Genomic DNA, 23,465 nt, shown 5'->3' with positions numbered 1-23,465 from the left:
CAAGGCCTATGCTTAGGACCCACAAGGCTGGAAAAGGCCAGGGGGATGGGGGGGATGGGGGTGCTTAGGCTCAACAGAACAGAAGGGGCCCAGGCATGCCTCTCCCCTCTGGTCTCAGAGGGCCGGGGACCCCACCTGGGAGCCCAGCAGGCTTTCTAGGCGCAAGTGGGTGGGGAAGATGCCCTGTGCTCCTCTTCTGCTCCTCCTGTCCTGGAGGCCCCCTCCTGCCTGCCTCCCCTGATCTCCCTGGCCTCCCTCCTATGCCCCCAGGACCCACACAGCCTGGAGGGGGCTTTGGAGGGCATGGAACTGGCCTGGGAGCTCAGCAGGCTCCCCCCCACCCCCAACCTGGGCCCCAGTGGGCGGGGCAGACGCCCTCTGCTCCTTTCCCCCTCCTCTGGTCCTGGAGGGCCCCTCCCACCTACCTCTCCTGTTCTCTCCCAGCCTCCCTCCTATGCCCCCAGGACCAACCTGGCCCAGAGAGGACGTCTGAGGGCGTAGGACCTGGCCCAAGAGCCGGGCAGACTTTCCTGGCCGATTGGGCAGGGGAAACACTGGGCCTCTTCCCCCCCTGATCTGAGCCCCTGGGTGCTTCCAGGCGTGGGAACCCCTCCCCCCTCTCAGCCACCCCTCAGGGGCACCGATCCTGTCTGGCCTCCACTTCTCCTCCCCACTCAGTCCCCCCACGTCCTACCAGTTCGCTTAGGGCTTCTTCCCGTCTCCTTGGCCGTCAGGGTCCCCCACTAGCATCCAGCAGGTGCCGTAGTTGTGGGGAGACATGAACTCTGCGTCTGCTCATGAATATTTGACTGTGTCCATCTCCTCTAATGGACTACATGCTAGAACAAAGGCTGTGTCTTATTAATCTCTATATATTCAGTATTAGTAAAGGAACTCACCCCTAGTAGGCATTCAGTAAATGCTGACTGAATAAACATAATGTAAAAGAATGTGAATAACCATCTAGGAAGAGAAGAGGGAGAGGAGGATAGACTGTGCTGAAATAAATTCTGAAGCACATCAGAGTGTATGAGTACAGGGGCTGCCAAGGCCAATGTGTAGAGGATCAGAAGTGTCAAGAAGTAGCTCTTAACCTTTAAATCACTTTGAAATGTTTCTAAAAGGATACACTGCCTTATTACTCAGCTGACATCAGTCACAGATAGGCTTCATTTAAATCTTTCTCTCTTTTTAATAACAGATAAGAATGCTCATGGTATGACTAAAATTGTACCACATCCCTGTAGTTTTGTGCTAACTCTGCCACTGAATCACTGAAAGTTCTAGTATGGGATGCATTAGGGACTTGGGGCCCAAGATACCAGCCGTAAAACCAGAAGGCTTGCTGACCTCAACTTAATTTTCAGGAACTTTGATGGTGAAAGTGTTCAAAGGCAGATAATTCTATGCCATTTGTATTATATCCTTATGTTAAATGTTTACATAACTGAATTATTATTTTTCCTAAATGATGAACTAGAGTCTGGATGAATATATCATATTGCATTGGGGGCAGTGGTGATAGTTCAAAATGGTCCAGCAATTATAAAGAGGACCACATCAGAATAAACCAAGGAAAACAGAGTTTTAAGAAAGGGAGGATGTGATTAAATCTTCAAGTGCTCAGACAGGTTGAGGAGGCTGTAGCAGCACATCGGAGAATTGTCTGTTACTGGGGACCTTTAAGACATCAAGGGCAGTTGAGACAGGAGCAGGTCAGATGATAAGAGAGAGGTTTTTGATGCAAAGTAGCCCAGGGTGCCTTTTTCAAGATATCTAGTAGTAAAGAAGGTAAACGAAGCTGCAAGACAGTGGAGAAAATGGTGGTGTTTCGTTTGTCTGTTTGTTTGCTTTCATTTGCTTTTATAAATAAGGAAGGGTTGATGGTGTCTGTAGGTAGAATGGAAGGGGCCAGTCAAGAGAGAGTTGATTATTTCAGGAAAAAGGAGCTGTTTCATGGAGGAAGATCCTGGAGAAGGTGAAAGATGATGTGTTAAACAGCATAGCTGGACAGGTTACTGTAGGTAAGGAAGAAAAGCCAAAGGCCTGAGGAATGTATTTTTTATAATTAGATCATTTTTATTTTCAAAAGATGCAATAGTCAGCTAATTTCTATACCCAAATAATTCAGTCAGTGCTAAACAACCATTTTTCACATTTGATTTTCTTATTTAAAAAAAAAAAGAAAAAGCTGAGCTTACAATGGAAAAATTCAATAATAAAAATGGTTCCTCTACTTAGGACATCATAAAATAAAAAGGGTAATGTAAATATACAATACACAAATATGGAAGAATTAAACATACTAAAACATTGGGAAAACAAAATAATCAGATTATTTAAAAATAGAATAATTCATAATATTCAGAGTCATTGCCCCAAGAAACAAAATACAATATAAAATTAAAGTACATGAATACAAAGGACATTCATAAATACCTATATTTGTTAGTTATTGTGCTGTCGGAGCTAAAACATTTAAAAGAACTTAGTGTCTTTCTTTAAGAGAGCGAACCCTATGCACAAAGAAAATGTGGAAAAGCAGAAAAAAAGCCTTCTTATTAATGCATTATAAGGAAACATCCTATATATACCAATAAAAAAGTAGCGATGGTGGGGGAAGGAAAGGAATTGATTATTCAACTTGGGGAGGTACATCAGTTCTTCTAGATTTGTTGAGATTTTTTTAAATTAACTTATTCAGAGCACTAATGCAAATGTCCTTTTCAATCCAAAGGTTAAATCACCAAAAACAAAAATGAGGGTAGTAATTTGACTTTAACCCTTATTATAATGAAGCACAAGTAAATTCAAGGCAGTTCTCTGAGAACCAACAAAATATGAAACCGTCCCTAGAACAGATAATGCATAACTACTTATGGCAGTTCTCTCTATTTTTATTCCTGTGTTGGAAAAGGTTTTGGTTATATAACATAATAAAAATAAGTCAGACAGACATGATCATGTTAAAGTGAGAGCATGAGCTAATCAGTCAAAAATGCACTATAGTTATTTTCAAACTGGCTCCACACCTGGAAGCGAACTTAGTCATCATCCGCATCTTGTCATCACTGAGAATTTTTGAGTGATTGCCTCAGACAGGAGCCACAGTATTTCAAAAGACCCAGATCCAGACTGATAAACTGCTGAACTCTACTATTTGAAAAAGGGTTCAGCATTATTTAGATCCATTTAACTTAGGGAAACTACTTAAGATTCACTGTGACTGAATCATACCCATTCCAAAATGTTGCTGAATGCATTAAACAAATAAATTCTTAGAATTAATATGGGCCCTTGTGATTACTGCCAGGCCCTGTATTAGGTTCCCCCTGCCTTACCAGCCTGGAGATCAAGTGAGGTCACATGACAAAAATTCCCTCCTAACAAGTCTCTCTTCAGTATTTCAGGTAGTCCTCAGGACAACACTCCATGTGTCCCCAAACAGATCAGCTCACGCTCTTCCAGTGCAGCCTCTAAGTGATGCCTGGCACCCACAAAGCCATTTGGGGGACACTGGTCACCACAGCCCAGGCCCTCCATGAGATGGCTAAATGTCCCTGCCTTCCCTTCAGCCCTCTGACCTCAGAGGTGCACAGTTCCTTCCTTGTTCACCAAGGAGAGAGTCTCTTTTCTGCCTCACTCTATGTTGAGGGTGAATATATAATTTATTTTCTTAGTTTGAACAGTTTTGAGAGTGAGAGGGGGCTCTGATTAACAGTTACCCCAAGACAGAAGAATAGACTTGACCTATCCCAGGAAAACCAGGACATACAGTCAACAAATATATGGTTCCTGTCTCATCCAGGGCACTCAGGCAATGGGCCTACCTCCTGGTTCTTCATCAGTCCTTGAGTTAAAACAGCTCTTTCAGTTCCTTCTCTTTCTTCACAGGCCTCCGACTTAGTCTCCAGGGCTGGCTGGGGGGGTGACCCATGTGGTCCTCTCTATTGTCCACCAGGCTCTCTCCAGCTGCCTACACAGCAAGGTCCACTTCACAGATCCTCCCTCCCCCAAGACACACCCAGGCCAAGATGGCCAAAATAAATCCAAAACTGAGACGCCACTGGGTGGCAAGCCCAGTCTAAGCTCAGTAATCAACACATTATCCCAACGGGGAAAAGAAAAAACAAAAAAGGAGAGAAAATAACCTTTTCATTGCCAAGGCCAGTTAATATGTTTGCCTATTATGAATTATAGAAAAAACTCTTGATTATTTCCCATCTCTTTGTCATTAAATATTGATAATTGCATCTGCCCTGTTTCTGAAAAATTTTATAATGAAGCAAAATTAGTGAAATGATGGCTATATGGCATTACTGAGCCCTGGGAAAGGGAATTACATTAGTGGTAATAATAATGTTGTCTTCGAAAGAGTAGGAAATAACAATTTCCTACCAGAAAAGCATCCATGAAATTTCTTTAATATTGATTACTTAAAATGAATATATCAACCACATTTATTAACATTTACTGACAGTGGGTAATCCATAAAAAATTGATGATCACAGTCTAATAGTTAAGCGTATAGTCCATAAGAGACTCCCACATCTCTGAACAGAGTTTTTAATAATGGAGTACACAACAATATTCTGAAGCAGAAAGCTTTAGGAACAGATCATGACCCAATTATATGTACAACTTATATAGAAAATAGTTTTAGTGGAGACCTTAACAAAGATATTACCTTGCTTTCATTTTGCATTCTAAATAAGATCATGACATTTGGTTAAACATTAAATAATCAGACTACTAAATTTAGGTTTGTTCCATTAATCTAGATTGTTCCTAAGGAACAGAGAAAACTATGACATTAGGCAAACATAAAGCACAGGACTTTGCACATTTTGGTTGCACAGTGGACATGTGTTGAGTTGATAACCTTGAAGTGTCCCCAACCAGACAGGCAATGGCTTCTCTTAAGATAGGATCCTGATTTTAGGCTAAAAACTAAGGATATCATTTCTGAGAATGGAGGAGTCATGCAATTTCTCAGGCTGCTTTTCTAGGCTCAGTAAGAAGTTTCACAGGGAAGGAGTGCAACTCTGAAGTGGGGGAGAGGCGGGGCAAGTGATAACATGAAGTCTGTGAATAATAGAACAATTCAGCTTGAATCCAAATCAGGATGACATGCTGCAAAATCGGAGCTCTTAATAAGAGCTTCTATGAGGTCACTGGAGGGGCAGTGTTATCAGGCAGGATACATTAGACCCATGCCAAAATAGTTTCTCCTCCTCTTCATAACTTTCCTGACTTTCTTCACGCCTGAAATTCCACCATTAGAGTGTCACTCTTTTAGGTCATGAAGTCTTTTTGGTCTTCTAGAATCTCCCATCAAAATGAAAACCACCCCTGGGAAGATTAGATATTTAATCCAGTATTTCCAAAAATACATAGTTCTAGTCTCTCAACATGTTTCATGGGGTGGGGGGGGGGAAACTCTGTGGTCAAAGAAATTTGGTAAATGCTCCGTACTTTGTTAACTCTTTAAACTTCACAATGCCAAAAAAAAACCATATTAAAGGCCCCAAAATATATTGCAGAAAAAATATATATAACTGTTTTATCCAGTATTTGCAAAATTATTTTGACTAGAAAATAATTTGGAATACTTTGTAACATTCAGAATACTGTACTGTCAACTCACAATGAATCATAAGGGTCTGGAAACAGGGACAATGTCATCAGCAGCGAGGGAACCAGGAATAGTTACTGGGTGACTAGACCCATTGTCATTGCAGATATTCATTGGATATTATTGAATAATATCAACGGCGTCAGTGTTTTTCTAAATCTTTTTTTAGCCCCGTAGAAAAGTATTTATCGTGGCTCATATATTTAAGAATTTGTCATATGTATTATTAGAGAAATAAGATAGGCCCCATGTGAAAAGTTAATGAATAATGGCCTAGTATTAATTATACGATTTGTGTATAAAATGTAAATTCAGAGAGAAAGAACACATTTCTCTACATGATGTTCCATTTACACCAATATGCAGCCACCCACCTATTTTTCCCTATTTGAATATTCCATTCCATTCCTTTCTGACTTTGGCTACAGGTTTCATGCAGAGTAGATCTGCTCTAGACAGCATGTTCAAAGTGCATTTGTAACTAGAAAATTCTTTCTTTCAGCAGGTGTTCAGGGTGCTGTGGTTTGCCATGGGTACCTTAACAAATCCATTACTTTTGTTGCCCGGAAGCATTCCAGTGGAAGAAATTATGGCTATTACTATGTGGTAAATTGCACCCAAAACTCAGAATCACAGAATAATGTCTCTTGCCTTAAATCCTATATTATCGAAGGTTCTGAATGTATGAGGTACCTATTCACTTAAGCTGTATTGCATACCTACTATGTGTTAGACATGGTGCTTTCACATATGCAAATTGGGTGCATAATCAAGTCATACTAGTAAACACATTTTACAAATTCTGGCTAAAATATACCCAAGGTTTATTTCCCAGCTTGCCTTTGTCTTTTAGTCAAGCCTAAATAATGAGGTCTTTTTATTTTGATTATATTGAATGGGCTTGACACTGGACGTTTTTTTGCCATTGGTCATAGAGTTACGGACTTCTAGAGCTGCTTCCAAGGTTGCAGTCGGAGTGGGGAGAGGAAGAACCAAAAAACAAGTCTTGGGGCCTCCTTCCCAACACTAACCAAAACCCCCTTGTTTTGATCCTTTTTACAAACTGTTTGTTTTCTTTTTAAATAAGATTTCATTTGAGAAAGTCCATAAACATTTGGTATAAACCTTGATAACTCAGGAAGAACAATCTAGTATTTCTCATAAGGTGGTCCATGGCCCTGCATGGATTACCTGCAGGTGCACCTGGGATGCTTGTTTAAAAAAGCTGAACCTGAGGTCTCTCCTTACTCCCCAGACCTGCTGAAACACATTCCCTGAGAACTGGTCCTGTTAATATATGTTTTAAACAGGAATTATTATGCACACTAAATTTAATAATTTGTGTATGAACTTTATTTCATGTACAAAGGAATATGTGTAACATATGTACATTAAGGACTAATACCCCATTTGCCCACTACCCAACTTAATAGAAGATGACTAGTTCCTTTGAGGCCTACCATATGTCCCTCCAAAACTGCATCCTCCTCTTTCCTCACTCCCTAAGTAGCCATTATAATGAATTATGTGTGAATTATTCTCTTGCTTTTCTTTATAGTTTTACTCTATGTGATTGTATGTAATCTTAAACAATGTATTTTTGATTTTGCCTGGGTTTGGCAAAATGGAACCATGCTCTATGTATTATTTTGTTACCTGCCCCCTTTTTAGTAAGTTCATGAGATTCATCCATGTTGACATGTATAACTATGGCTTATTCATTTTTATGTGTATTGTAATCCAGGTGTGAATGTTCCAGAATTATCCAACTTCCTGTTTGTGGGTTTTAGTAGTTTCAATTTTTGCTTTCACAAACAATGCTGCCATGTACATTCTTATATATATCTCTTAATTGTGAAAAAGTTATGGGTATATATTTAGGATATATAGTAGGCTATATACCTAGGTGTAGAATTACTGGGTTGTATGTGCAAGTTCAGATTTACTAGGTGATGCCAATTTTTCCCCACTATGGTTGTATCAATTATTAAAGTATAAGAAATTCTGTTGGGAAAAAAAAAAAGTTAATGAATAAGGAAATCCTTGATTGAATAATGAATAGGTTATACAATATGTTTTTGAATTCTGGGAAAGAAGTGGAATTAAGCTAAGCTTTGAAGTTTGGGCAGCCTTTGAATGGGCAGAGGAGGAAGGAGGGTCCTGCAGGGGGAACAATGAGAGCAAAGGAGGGGTGGTGGGCACCAGGAACCACTGCCAGAGTGAACCACTCCTGAAGCTGGGAGAAAACACCTGGAGCCGTTGCAGTCAGGTTAGGCACTATGCAGCCCAGGGTGGGGCTCACCAGAGACCTGCTTCCACAGAGCCTTTCTCAGTGGGAGATGCCTTGGGCAAGAGCTGCTGGCAAGAAGCACAGCTGGGAGCCTCTGACAGGAACCTGGAAACACGAGGTAGGCAAACAAGAAAAGTGTCTCTGACCAGCCAGTGCCAACGGGAACTGTCATCTCAGGAGCCAGCAAATGTATCAGGCTGAAGTTGCTTATTACTCAAGAATTCTAGCCCTCTCATGATCTTTTGGCAACACTCAAAATTTGTTCTGGTTTTGAACACAGTCATGGCCTTGAAAAGACACTGCTCAGATCTCCTGCTGCTGGGAGCATGGTTGACTGAGGGCCCAGATGTTGCCCCTCTGGATCCACCACCACATCTGATCTCAGGCTACATTTCCTATGAGCGCTCCTGGCCAGTGACTGAGCATGGGGAGGATTTGGGCAAGCCCATTCCTGGGATGCAGGACTGTCCTGATGGGCAATTTAGGTATAAGATTTCCCATTGATCTGGCTGAACATTTCTTGGAACTGTGCTGAAAACTGAGACTCTTCCTATCCAACCATCCTTCCTTTTCTGTCCCCTTCACAGGAGTCAGACCAGCATTATGATTGGAAGGCTCCCCTTGCCTTCTCCAGATACTTCTCTTATCCTTCCCTTTATCCTTCTCAGGCATTTCCCCTGATACATTTTCTGCACATCTAATATTAATTTGCCTGCTTCTTAGAGGACCCCAACTAACACAGATACTCAACTATGATGCAATCCATTACGAGGTTTCATTCTGTTAGGGTTTTAGATGAAGTCTTTCTCTCTCGCAAGCATCCAAACCCTCCGCAATCATACAAAGAAGGAAAGACTCTCCATTTCCCATTGCCACCTTTCCCTTGATATTGACTGCCAGGCTCACATCTGCCCTTCTTCCAGAAAGAGGTTTGATCTGGAAAGGATCTTGTCATTTGATAAAAGCAAAGGAAAGGAAATTAGCATTGGGAAATTGACCACTCGAATAAAGTGAAAGAGAACGTACATGAAGAACAGAAGCACTTGTCTAAAATTATCTTTTGAAGAGCCTAATAGAAGGTACTACTTATTTTTCAGTTAGCAAGGACTTGCTATTTTTTCATACTTAGTGTATTAGTTAGATTCCTAGGGCTGCATAATAAAGTACCACAAACTGAGCAGCTTTGAACAACAGAAATTTATTCTCTCAAACAGTTTTGGAGGCTAGAAGTCTGAAATCAAGGTGTCTTCAGGGCCACGCTCTCTCTGAAGGCTCTAAGGGAGAATCTTTTCCATGCCTTTCTCTTAGCTTCTGGTATTTCCAACAATCCTTGGTGTTTCTTGGCTTATCGTTCATGAGTCCAATCCCTGCCTGGGTAGTCACATGGTTTTCTCCTTAGATGTCTTTACGTCTCTTCTCTTAGAAGGACAGCAGTCATAATGGATTAGGGCCCACCCTAGTGACCCCATATTCACTTGATTACATCTGCAAAGACACTATTTCAGAATAAGGTCACAGATACTCAGGGCTAGGACTTCAATGTATCTTTTGGGGAGATACAGTTCAACCCCACCACTTGGGTAGGGGCATGTTTCTTTGAATGGAAAAGTGAAAAAGTGCATAATTAAAATTTCTCAGCTACTTGGGATATAAGCAAACAAACAGTTCTGCTTTTAGGTAGCGATTTGTTCTGCTGCTTGTATTGTGTCCTTATTATATGTCTGACGTATCCACATCCTCTACATCTTCAGATGCAGCTAGCACCTAGCACTTTGGGACACTGCTGAATATTGCTGGATGGGAAATGAAACCGATATGGGTCTTCTAAACATTGGCCTGTGGATGATATGAATTGATAGGCATGTTTATTACAACTGGCAAAAGCACTGATGGTTTGAAGTAGTGACCTTTCTAGCTGAAATTAACTGGGTCCTTTCAATGACACTACTTGTCCATGAGTGAATACACTTTCCTAATTCATTCAGAGAAAACAGAATTTTCAAAAAATCACCAAACCAATCAGCTGGAAAGGATTTCATGAAGCACTTTCTAGATAATAAATCACAGCACAGTAAGACCTCACATATATATGACTAAACATCTTGAGCAGCTGCCAAATTCTTGCCCATCCCATCTGCCACAGGGAAGTAAGTGAACTAGAATGGGAAATTTAGCAAATGTTGTGGACGGGCTATTCAAAAACCATTCACATATACCCTTCTTCCTGCTCTCTTATAGAGGCCGTTAAAGCTAAGAATTTGAACTCCTAGCTTTTTCCATGACTAGAGGTGGCCACGTGATACACTTCTGACCAATAATATGTAGGTAGAGTCACCAGGGGGGGCATCCCTTCTCAATAAAAAGATGGCCTCCTTGGGAGGAGTGTTCTTGCCTCTCATTATTTGTTAATCTTCTCCTGCCAGAAATGTATATGTGACACTTGGAGATGCAGCAGCCATTTTACTACCATGAGTTCAAAAGTTTCCATAGAAATGGTGGAACAAGACCATTAAAAGTGGATAAAATGCACCAAACTTGGATTTTGGTATTGGATTGTCCAATGATTGAACTTAGCGTCTATGACAGTGATTATCAACAGGGGATATTTTGCCTGCCAGGTCACATTTGGCAACGTCTGGAAACATTTTTCGTTGTCACAACTGTGCGAGGGGAGAGCTGCTGGCATCAAGTGGAATAGAAACCAGGATGCTGCTAAACATTCTCCCTTGCATAAGCCAGCCCCCAACAACAAAGAATTATCCAGCCCTGGGCTTCCCTGGTGGCGCAGTGGTTAAGAATCCGCCTGCCAATGCAGGGGACACGGGTTCGATCCCTGGTCCGGCAAGATCCCACATGCCGCAGAGCAACTGAGCCCATGCGTCACAACTACTGAGCCTGTGCTCTAGAGCCCGCGAGCCACAACTACTGAGCCCGTGCTCAGTTTTATCTTTAAAACTGTTTTATCTTTTAAAAAAGAAAAACAGTTACAAAGACTAAGTAACAATAGCAAAAGTTGCATATTTATTAAGTGAAAAAAATCAATATACAATAGTGTAGGCATTAAATGACTACTACCATTTAAAAGGAGAAAGTGAATGTAAGTGATTATAACTAAGCGATGACACTAGTTGTATTGAGGATTTTATGTGAATTTGTTCCTGCCTATTTTGCAAAGGTTACTCAATGTGATTATGCTATCTTTATAGTTAGAAAAATAACTTTTTAAGTAATTAATGGGAAGAAGATTAAAATACTCAATCAGTGTTTATTTCTCTAACATTTATGAAGTTTCTTCTTGGCCTTACAGAAACCTTAAAGGCTAATGACATAGTTTATGCAATTGGATACCATTTCTATTGAATCATCATGTCAGCAACATTCCTTTTCTAGTTCTTTATATCTCCCTAAATATAGAATTCTTGTAGTTCAACTCATAGGACTATTCCTCTCCAGGGTTTTTGTGGAAACATCAGAACTACCTGCAACATTAAAGTGACTGGGTGAAAATTTGCCACTGTAAAAGTTTATATTTGTTTTAGATTCCTGTGGCTGCTATAACCAATTACCAAAACTGGGTAGCTTAAAACAACAGAAATTCATTCTCTTACAGTTCTGGAGGCTAGAAGTTCAAAAACTGACATCACTGGGCCAAAATCGAGGTGTCACAGGGCGGCACTTCCTCTGGAGGCTACAGAGAGAAGTCTTTGCCTTTTCCAGCTTCTGGTGGCTACAGGCATTCTTTGGCTTGTCGCTTCTTCACTCCAATCTGTGCCTCTGTCTTCATATGTCCTCTGTGTAATTTTCAAGCCCCCTCTGCATGTCTTCTGTAAGGATACATGTGATGGCACTTAGGGACCACACGGATAATCCAGGATAATCTCCCCATCTCGAAATTCTTAACATAATCACATGTGCGAAGACCCTTTTCCCAAATAAGGTAAAGAAAAAGTTCCAGATATTAAGATCTGATATCTTTGGGAGCCAGCATTCAATTTACTAGAATATTATATAAAGAAAATATAAATCTAATTACTAATCTCATCGGATAATCTGAACTTCCATTCATACCTAGCTAGAAATTAAAATCTGGCGGGATCATCCAGTATCTAAATCCTAGGAAAGTAGAGTGAGAGTAAAGAACCTATTATCCTACTAAAAGAAATAAGCATGAAGTGATAAATTTGGGGGAAACTAATTTTTTTAAACACATCAATGCAAAGTGTTTTTTAAATTGTGAATTGCCCAATAAAATTTGTTTTACCTCTGTAAACATTTGAATACATAATGGCCCTTTATATCTAAAAATGGAAAGCTTAACATTGTTTTATCATATTGCAGCAACTACGAAATGTTCTGAAAACTAATTTGAGAACTTAACCTTAATAGCACAGTTCAATAAACAAAGACTGTGAAATTACTAAAAAGGCAGGACTGTACTTAGTTTGAGTTGACTAAGAAGCTGAGAATATCTTAATTACCTTTCCAATTAAAAGATATTTTAGCAAAATTATGAGTACACAAATAATTAAAGCCATAGAGCTTTCATTTCTTTTTCCCATTTGCTTAGTTTAATTCTTCAGATTTAATTTCAGAATAACCCCATCAAAGGTTTAAATTTTGGGGTACTTACATATGATAACTGTTTTTACATTTCTGGTTTTGGCCAGGAACACTTCTATATCTAAACATTAATTTTCATAATACTTGAAATATATTTGATCTTGAAGTTTAAGAGCCTTTAATGCTACTAATTTAGTTGCAATTACAGATTCCCGCCGATATCCAAATGTTAAGCTAAAATGGGGTAAAGTGGCAAAGCAATTGCCTTAGGACACTTCTTGCTAACAGATGCACAGACTAAATTGAGATAAAGCAGAGATACGTACACAGTTCAAAGCTTTGTGGCTTGAGGCTGAAATGCTGAGTGTAGTTCCCAGGAAAGGAGCTTGGTGGCACCACTCTCACCGCTGCACAGTTCAAGGTATGTGTTGTGTCTGTAAGGGCTACTGCAAAACAAACACTGAATGCTATTTTCACTTTTCGCCTTTTTTCATAAAAAGGAAAATCCCCTTCAGATTTTTTTCAGTTAGCAAAAATGCGTACTAATGTAGGTCTTCTGTAAAAGCAAAGTGGCTTTAAAAATTGAATACCTGTAATTATTAAAACCTACTCAATCCCTTATCAGATAAATGATTTGCAAATATTTTCTCCCATTCCATGGGGGTTGCCTTTTCACTCTGTTGATAGTGTCCTTTGACGCACACAAATAACATGGCACTATTTTAAGCACAACTCATTTTATCTTCATAACAACTCTATGAGGTAGGAACTATTATTATCATCCCTATTTTACAGATAAGAATACTGAGACATAGAGGGTTTAAATAATGTGCCAACATCCCCCATGGTAATGACTGAGCTTAGATTTGAGTCTGTTATGGACTGAATGTGTCCTTCTAAAATTCGTATGTTGAAACTTTACCCCTCAATGTCATGGTATTAGGAGGTGGGGCCTTTGGGAAGTAATTAGAATTAGATAAGGTGATGAGAGTAGAGCCCTCACAAGTGGAATTCGTGCCCTTATAAGAGTCACGAGAGAGCTCACATCCCCTCTCTGCTTTCCTCCAGGTGAGGATATAATGAGAATTTGGCAGTCTATAACCTGGAAGAGGGCTCTCACCAGAACCAACCATGCTGGCACACTGATCTGGAACTTCCAGCCTCAGAACTTGAGAAATGAACTGTTTTGTTTATAAGCCACTCAGTCTATGGTACTTTGTAACAGCAGCCCAAACTAAGACAGAGCCCATGGGGGGTATCCCAGAAACACTATGTCACACACACTTCTTTTTTTTGTTTGTTTTTTCAAATTTGAATTCATCTTTTTTTTTTAATTTTAAAAAAAATTTATTTATTTTATTTTTGGCTGCATTGGGTCTTCATTGCTGTGTGCAGGCTTTCTCTAGTTGCAGCGGGTGGGCTACTCTTCGTTGCGGCGCACAGGCTTCTCATTACGGTGGCTTCTCTTTGTTGCGGAGCACAGGCTCTAGGCACCTGGGCTTCAGTAGTTGTGGTTCGCAGGCTCTAGAGCACAGGCTCAGTAGTTGTGGTGCACAGGCTTAGTTGCTCCGCGGCATGTGAGATCCTCCTGGACCAGGGCTCGAACCTGTGTCCCCTGCATTGGCAGGTGGATTCTTAACCACTGCGCCACCAGGAAAGCCCACACACACACTTCTTATAATGGACATCGGTGACCTCCTGATCACCAAATCCAGCTATCTTTTCTTAGTCCTCATTCAACTGCCTAATTTTTTCTCTATCATTTAAAATCATGATCCTTTTTATGTGAAACTTTCCTTCTCTTGGCTACTACATTTTTCTTGGTTCTCCTCCTATTTCCATGAGATAGTTACATCTCCTTCTTCAGTCTTCTATGCCTTTGTTCATGCTCACAAGTTCAAAGGCCTTACTTCACCCCCCTCCTTGCTTATTCTACATTCCCTAGGAACCATCTTTCCTCTGTTATGGGTTAAATTGTGTCCTCCAAAAAGATGCTGAAGTCTTAACCCCCAGTGCCTGTGAATGTGAACTTATTTGAAAATGGGGTCTTTTCAAAGGATCAAGTTAAGATGAGGTCATTTGTGCAGGTTCTAATCTAATATGACTGTGTCCTAATAAAAGGGCAACATTTGGACACAGACACAGACACGAATAGAGGGGAGACTATGTGAATACACAAAGAAAATACAATCTACAAGCCAAAGAACACCTGAGCTACCAGAAGCCAGGAGAGAGGGATGTAACAGATTCTCCCCTCAGGCCCTCAGAAGGAACCAACCCTGCTGATACCTTGATTTCAGACTTCTAGACTCCACAACTGTGAGATGATAAATTTCTGCTGTTTAAGCCACTTAGTTTGTGGTAATTCGTTATGGCAGCCCCAGGAAACTAAACACTTTCCAAGGGCTTAGAGGCAACTATTGTGTGAATAGTCTCAAACTCACACCTCTGGTCCTAATTTTCCCTTTGAGTTCTAGGTGTATGGTATCAACAGCAACTCATGACTATGCAACCGTGATCCTGCCTTTCCAGAATATTACTCTTCTCTCATCTCCCTTCTTTCTCACCTTTGGCCCCCAACTTAGCAACCTTTGTAAATGAGATATCTGTGGCCCCAGCCACCCTGGCTAAAAACCACAAAGTCACCTTTGAGTCCTCATTTTCCACCCCCTTGAAGCTGTCTCTATTTCTGTAATCCAAGAATCATGTGTGGTCCATTAGTTTGGGAGACTAGTATCAGGTTCCCAGACTTGGCAGCCATTACATCCCATGGTCAGAGCCTGAAAAAGGATTGGTGGCACTTTAGCCAAATATTGGGATGCAGACTCAAGGAATCCTTGCTGTTCTCACAGATGACATTATGATCCAGTATCTGGGCAGTGGCTTTGTTACGACCTATTTAAATACCCAAAGTTTTGCCTAGCATCTTAATATACTTAAACTTGGGGCTTTCTGCCTGAACCCCAGCCCAGAGGCTGGAGTTCTGATAGCTGCTCACAGATGTCCTTGAGATCTAAGATTCCGACTCTCGCTCAGATCTGGATTACCCATCATGGCACCTGACCACCGGCTAGGACACCGCTATTATGCCACATCAGTGATTCAGGCTCAGCTTGATTGTCTAATTTAGTGCCCACTGTCCATCTTTTTTTTTTTTTAATTAGCTCAAATGTATTTAATAATTTATAGTTCACAGAGCACACAATCTATTTTCTTATTTAATCCTAACAGCCATAAAAAAATCCAGAACAGTGAAAAGTTAAATAACTCACATGAGCTCATGTAGTTAGCGTTTGTTGCGTCAATGCTCAGATTTAAGCCTCCTGGCTCCAAATCCCATGCTCTTTTCTCTTCACAACATCGCATGCTCCTGCGTTCCTGGAATCCACTGGCCAGAAAGAACTTCTTTCCTGCCTGTATCAGCCCCACGGGGGCCTGTAGCTCCAGATCCCTACCTCCCCTCATCTGCCCTCGCCCCTGCTGTAGATAACTGACCCGTGTTCTATCATATCCAAAGATTTGACAGATAGCTGCTTTTGAAGTGACCCTGAGACTAATGATCCCCCTTCTCAAAAGGTTGAAAATGATTTAAGGAATTGCAAAACGACTTAGTACCATAAACAAATATGCAAGCTGCCAAGTGTAAGGGAAACACAGTATTCCTATGTAGAAGACATCTTTTCAGAGGAATTTTTAAAGATGATATATGACATTCCATGCAGTGCCAGTGTAAGCTGTAATCGTAAGAGGAAAGAGCACAGATACTGACTTGAATAAGTGGCCACCTAGGATGAATTTCTCTCCCCAATTTTTTGTCTACTTTTCCATTTCAAGATGATGAATGTTGATCTTTTATTAATCCTCTCTTACTCAATATTAAAAGATAGCATGATGTCTTGTGTGTGCCAGTTTCCTGCCCTGGCCTGTGAGATGCTGCGCATTATGGTGAAGAACATGGGCTCTGATGCAAGACTGTCTGAGTCTTACCCCCCCGCCCCGTGATTAGCAGTGACCTTGAGCAAGTTACTTAACCTCTCTATACCTTATTTTCCTCACTATAAAATGGAGCTATTAATAGTATACTTGCCGCAGTGTTGTTGGAATGATTAAATAATTAATGTAAGTAAAGTGCCTACAACAGCACTTTGCCTGTGGAACTTGCTATTTAACTATTTGCTGTTCTATATGTACAGGAATGAGGAAGTAGCACACCCAAATCACTGGAGGAATCATTACTACTGGTTAGTCAGAGGAGATTTAAAAATGAAGACTTCAGAAAGCTCACACTATTAGTGCCATGGAATGTCTCCATCCTCCCTCTTATACAACACATGTAAATAATTAGTTTTTATAAAAGACCATCCTTTCAATCTATTAAATATGTGCGACCCTCATAGTATTAGTTAGAAGATGCCAGCCACCTTAGACTTAGAGTGAACAAATTCTGTTGCAGAGAAAATAGTTGGTCATTAAGAAAAAAAAAAAAAACATTGGCAATGGGTATAGGGTCAGAACAGCCTGCCAAACACAATTTCTTGAAAAAGATGAGATGAAGGCCCATTATAATTTTTCTCCAGTGGCCCACTTATAACTGTTAGCAAATTAAAGATCTGTGATAAGTTACATCTTCCTGTGTTTCCTTTTGTATAATCTTAAAACTTACAATCTGAGTTAACTGTCACAGAAGAAAATGATTAATCAAAACAACAATATAATTGTACCACATCTTGTGCTTCTGAGTTACTTCTTTACAAAGAAAAAACAGTGTTTCCTATGATAGTGTCAGGATATACAGACTCCTTAATAATGTAACATATACAGAATTATCCTTATTGTTAGATCTACTCACTTATCAATTGTAAAAATTGAGCCTGCAATCAGAAACATTTTAACAAGCTATATTATTTCTGTAGATTACAATGTAACTTAAGAAATTAAAATATGAACACATTTAGAGATGCGAAGTAATGTTATATAAAAAAAAAGCTGACACAATTATATCAATTATCATGTAAAAATTATATAGGTAAATTGTTAAGGAAAAGAAAGAGCTAGGAAATGTATTAAATTATCTATATTTGTAGGTATAAGGGTCTATAGTTTTTTATAATACGCCTCATATATTCACTTTTTAAACAAATCGTGACTGAAAATGAGTGTGTCACTTTTCAAAACCCTATGTAGAGTTACATTACAAGAGAAGTAACCACCATAAAATAAAGACCAGGAATAAGAATTTATTTAAAGAGGGAAAAAAGGAGATATTGATCAAATGAAATTTCACTGTCTTGATGAATTAATTTCAAAGTTTCCTTGTGATCTTGATCTACAGAATGTTGTGATACATCATTACCATATGCAGCTCTCTTAACAGACCACATAGTAATGCTGGGAAAGGCCGATTAAACTAGTTTTTTTTGGATTGTTAAAAGCTAGATTGAATGTCCAGTGGTAAGACTCCTGTTCTGATAAACTCTTCTTTATCTAAATACCTGCCTTTCTCCTAATCTCATTGACTCCGCCAGCCCTGAAGATAGCAGCTGTGCCATCTGATAGAAGATAAACCCTTGTGCCTGTTTTCTACCCTTGTTGAAGAAAACCTTTGAATTTGTAACTTGGGCTGAAGATACTTATCAAACCATCTTTAGTTGCCAGGAATTCAAAAGTGGGCCATGGCGGCCACTGTTGGAATCTGGTCTCTCTACTTCTATTTGCTAAAAAAAAAAAAAAAAAGTATCAGCATGGAATACTTAAGCGAAGTTTAGTGCACTTAACCAGAAAGATCCTGCAATACCTTCTGCAGGAATTTATTTCAACTATGTAGCAGGCCTGCTGAAGAAAAGCTGTTCAAATGTTACAGATAATGCCCTAGATCCCATTACAGTTCTAATTTCATTGAGGCTCTGGATTCTTTTAAAATAGTATGTGTTAACACAGTTTCTACCCTAACTAACTACACAAAGTAGATTTTGCTTTTGAGAAGTCAACTCAGAGGAGACCCAAGGCCGATATAAAGTTAAACTGACATTCTGAAGTTAAACTGATCCAAACTTGTTTTAGGACTTTTTTTTCCCCAAGTTTTTTAAATGTACCTCATATCACAAGAAGTGTTAAAAAAAATTAGCTTTTTAACATTCATTTCCATTAAAAAGAGATTTTTTTTTTTTTTTAAAGGTTTCATTTCCATGTTCCAAAGACCCAAAGATCCTGGAGTTAGAGTGTTTTTACCCTCCGTTAGGCCAGTGTATCCAGTGGGGAATTATTTTCAGCAATGTTTCTTCCCCAAATTTTGCTCTTGCCTGCAGTTTGTCTCCCTAGACTACTGTCCTGCTCTCCCCTCCTTCATCATATCTAAGCTCCCTTGGTTGGGACATCAAACTAACCTGACTAATAAATAAATCCATGCTGATATCTGAAAGGACCCCAAGAAATACAAATTCAACTGGGCTCTTTCTAAACTTAATAACTTCGTCCCTGTACTGCTGAATAATTGTACTGCTTTCCTCCAATAATAAGAACTTCCCATATTGGCAGTCAGTGAGTCATTTATTTTCGGTTCACTCGTGACCAACTACATTTATTATTTATTTTTCTCCCCAGCATCTTAAAACTCTTGGTCTCCTTCCTCTATTAATATTCAGCCAACATTTATTGAGCACCAAACATGATGCAAAGTGTTGAGGGCTGAATAATTCAGAAATGATAGCCAAACAGCCTAGAGTATAAATAATGCATAAATAGGAATGTTTCATGAAGGCAAGAAGCACGTCTGGTTGTCTTTTTGGCTTCTTCAAGGGCCCACAGTTTCCAGGTTATGAACACCTGTTTTAGACTCATTTAGAAATTAGTTTGTGTAAGATGGTGTACTAGGAGGATGTGGAATTCATGTCTCCTCACAACTAGGGCCCCTACCAGGCACCAGTGGGGGACCACAGACACCTAAGGGGATGGGAGGAAGCCCCCAGTGACCGGGTAGGACATGGGGTGTGGGGAGAGTGAGGGGGGAGGAGAAGTGGAGGCAGGACAGGACTGGCGCCCCTGAGGGGCGGCTGGGGGACGGGAAGGGATCCCACGCCTGAAGGGGTAAATTGGGGAACCCCGGGGAGGGCAGAGGATCAAAAGGGAGTGTGGCCAGGTTTCCCCTGCCCACTTGGACCCCCAGGAACCTGCTGAGATCCCGGGGCCTGATCCTCTGCCCACCGAGGCCCCTTCCAGCCGTGTGGGTCCTGAGGGAATGGGAGGGAGGAAAGGTGGAGCAAAAGTAAAGGCTGGACCTCCGGGACCAGCACCCCTGAGGGGTGGCTGGGGGAGGGATGGAGTTCCTACACCCAGCAGGACCCACCCACGGTTAGGGGTCCAGCGGCGACGGGGGAGACCCTGGGGGAGATGGTGGGGGAAGGACGCAGCAGAATGGAAGGGAACAGGGCCAGTGCTTTCCCTGTCCACGTAGGCACCGGGAAGCCTGTTGGGCTCCTGGGCCTAATCCTCTGCCCTTGGAGCCTCCCTCCTGCCGTGCAGAACCCAAGCCCCACCCACACACCCTCACTCAGGGCGCTACCTCCAAACTCCACACTCCAGAGGCCCTCCTTCTGACGTGCTGCCTCTCCCCTTCTGCGCAGGTCCTAAGCAGAGGCCCCGCCCCACACTTGAAGGACACCCCTCCCACCCCACCCTAAACCCTGCCCCTGCCTAAGCTCCATCCCCACAGCCAAGCCTTTTTTTTTTTTTTTTCTTTTCTTTTTTCCTCTTTTAGATTGGGGTTCTGTTTTACCTTGTTGATTCATTGTTGTTGATTCTTTTATATTTTTACTTTTCCTAATAAATCTTTTCTTTTCCTAATTTTATTTTATTCTTTATACTTTGTTATTGTTCTCTCCTTTTGGCTTGTTCGCCTCCCCCCCTTTTTTTTTCTTTTTTCTGTTATGGTTTTATTTTACGTTGTTGCAGTTGTTTCCATTATAGTTTTATTTTCCCTAATATATTTTTTATCTTTTTAATTTTATTTTGTTTTTTATTCTTTGATATTGTACTGCTCCTTTTTCTCTTTGTTTCTTCCTTCCTTTTCTTTTTTTTTTTTTTTTTTTCACTGCACCACAAAGCTTGCGGGATCTTGGTTCCCAGGCCGGAGGTCGGGCCCGAGCTCCTGTGGTGGAGCTCCGAGCCCAAACACTGGACTAACAGAGAACCTCAGACCCCAGGGAATATCAATTGGAGTGAGGCCTCCCAGAGGTCCTCAACTCAGCACCAAGACCTAGCTCTATCCAACTGCCTGCAAACTCCAGTGCTGGACATCACACACCAAACAACCAGTAAGACAGGAATACAGCACCACCCAGTTAAAAAAAAAAAAAAAAAAAAAGAAACGACAAAAAAATTTGTAACAAAGGAGCAAGTTTACAACCTACAACACCAAATAAATGAAAACGAAATAGGCAACCTACCTGAAAAAGAATTCAGAGTAATGATAGTAAAGATGATCCAAAATCTCGAAAACAGAATGGAGAAAATACAAGAAACATTTAACAAGGATATAGAAGAACTAAAGAGCAAACAAACATTGATGAACAACACAATTACTGAAACTAAAAATACTCTAGAAGGAATCAATAACAGAATAACTGAGGCAGAAGAATGGATAAGTGAGCTGGAAGATAATATGGTGGAAAAAACTGACAGGGAGTAGAATAAAGAAAAAAGAATGAAAAAAACTGAGGACAGTCTCAGAGGGCTCTGGGACAACATTAGACCCACCAACGTTCGAATTATAGGGGTTGCAGAAGAAGAAGAGAAAAAGACAGGGTCTGAGAAAATATTTGAAGAAATTATAGTCAAAAACGTCCCTAACATGGGAAAGGAAATAGTCAAATCAAGTCCAGGAAGTACAGAGAGTACAATACAGGATAAACGCAGAGAAACGTGCCGACACATATTAATCAAACTATCAAAAATTAAATACAAAGAAAAAATATTGAAAGCAGCAAGGGAAAAGCAACAAATAACATACAAAGGAATCCCCATAAAGTTAACAGCTGATTTTTCAGCAAAAACTCAAAGCCAGAAGGGAGTGGCAGGGCATATTTAAAGTGATGAAAGGGAAAAACTGACAACCAAGATTACTCTATCCAGCAAGGATCTCACTCAGATTCAACAGAGAAATTAAAAGCTTTACAGACAAGCAAAAGCTAAGAGAATTCAGCACCACCAAACCAGCATTACAACAAATGCTAAAGGAACATCTCTAGGCAGGAAACACAAGAGAAGGAAAAGACCTACAATAACAAACCCAAAACAATTAAGAAAATGGTAACAGGAACATACATATCAATAATTATCTTAAATGTAAATGGATTAAGTGCTCCAACCAGAAGACACAGATTGGCTAAATGGATACAAAAACAAGACCCATACATATGCTGTCTACAAGAGACCCATTTCTAGGGACACATACAGACTGAAGGTGAGGGGATGGAAAAAGATATTCCATGCAAATGGAAATCAAAAGAAAGCTGGAGTAGCAATTCTCGTATCAGACAAAATAGACTTTAAAATAAAGACTATTACAAGAAACAAAGAAGGACACTACATAATGATCAAGGGATCAATCCAAGAAGAAGATTTAACAATTGTAAATATTTATGCACCCAACACAGGAGCACCTCAATACATAAGGCAAATGCTAACAGCCATAAAAGGGGAAATCAACAGCCACACAATCACAGTAGGCGACTTTAACACCCCACTTTCAGCAATGGACAGATCATCCAAAATGAAAATAAATAAGGAAACACAAGCTTTAAATGACACATTAAACAAGATGGACTTAATTGATATTTATAGGACATTCCATCCAAAAATAACAGAATATACTTTCTTATCAAGTGCTCATGGACATCCTCCAGGACAGACCATATCTTGGGTCACAAATCAAGCCTTGGTAAATTTAAGAAAATTGACATCGTATCAGGTATCTTTTCCGACCACAATGCTATGGAAATAGACATCAATTACAGGAAAAAAACTAAAAAATAAAAACACATGGAGGCTAAAAAATACGCTACTAAATAACCAAGAGATCACTGAAGAAATCAAAGAGGAAATCAAAAAATACCTAGAAATAAATGAAAATGAAAACACGATGACCCAAAACCTATGGCATGGTGCAAAAGCAGTTCTAAGGGGAAGTTTATAGCAATACAATCCAACCCAAGAAACAAGAAACATCTCAAATAAACAACCTAACCTTACACCTAAAGCAATTAGAGAAAGAAGAACAAAAAAACCCCAAAGTTAGCAGAAGGTAAGAAATCATAAAGATCATATCAGAAATAAATGAAAAAGAAATAAAGAAAACGATAGCAAAGATCAATAAAACTAAAAGCTGGTTCTTTGAGAATATAAACAAAATTGATAAACCATTAGCCAGACTCAGCAAGAAAAGAAGGGAGAAGACTCAAATCAATAGAATTAGAAATGAAAAAGGAGAAGTAAAAAGTGACACTGCAGAAATACAAAGATCATGAGAGATTATTAGAAGCTACTATATGCCAATAAAATGGACAACCTGGAAGAAATGGACAAATTCTCAGAAAGGTATAATCTTCCAGGACTGAACCAGGAAGAAATAGAAAACATGAACAGACCAATCACAAGTAATGAAATTGAAACTGTGATTAAAAATCTTCCAGCAAACAAAAGCCCAGGACCAGATGGCTTCACAGGCGAATTCTATCAAATTTAGAGAAGAGCTAATACCTATCCTTCTCAAACTCTTGCAAAATATAGCAGAGGGAGGAACAATCCCAAACTATTCTACAAGGCCACCATCACCCTGATACCAAAACCAGATATAGGTGTCACAAAAAAAAAGAAAACTACAGGCCAATAACTCTGATGAACATCGATGCAAAAATCCTCAACAAAATACTAGCAAAGAGAATCCAACAGCACATTAAAAGAATCATACACCATGATCAAGTGGGG

The sequence above is a fragment of the Balaenoptera musculus genome, chromosome 4 (genome assembly GCF_009873245.2).
Source record: "Balaenoptera musculus isolate JJ_BM4_2016_0621 chromosome 4, mBalMus1.pri.v3, whole genome shotgun sequence".
Classification (NCBI taxonomy): domain Eukaryota; kingdom Metazoa; phylum Chordata; class Mammalia; order Artiodactyla; family Balaenopteridae; genus Balaenoptera; species Balaenoptera musculus.
Note: the sequence above shows the minus strand (reverse complement) of the source record.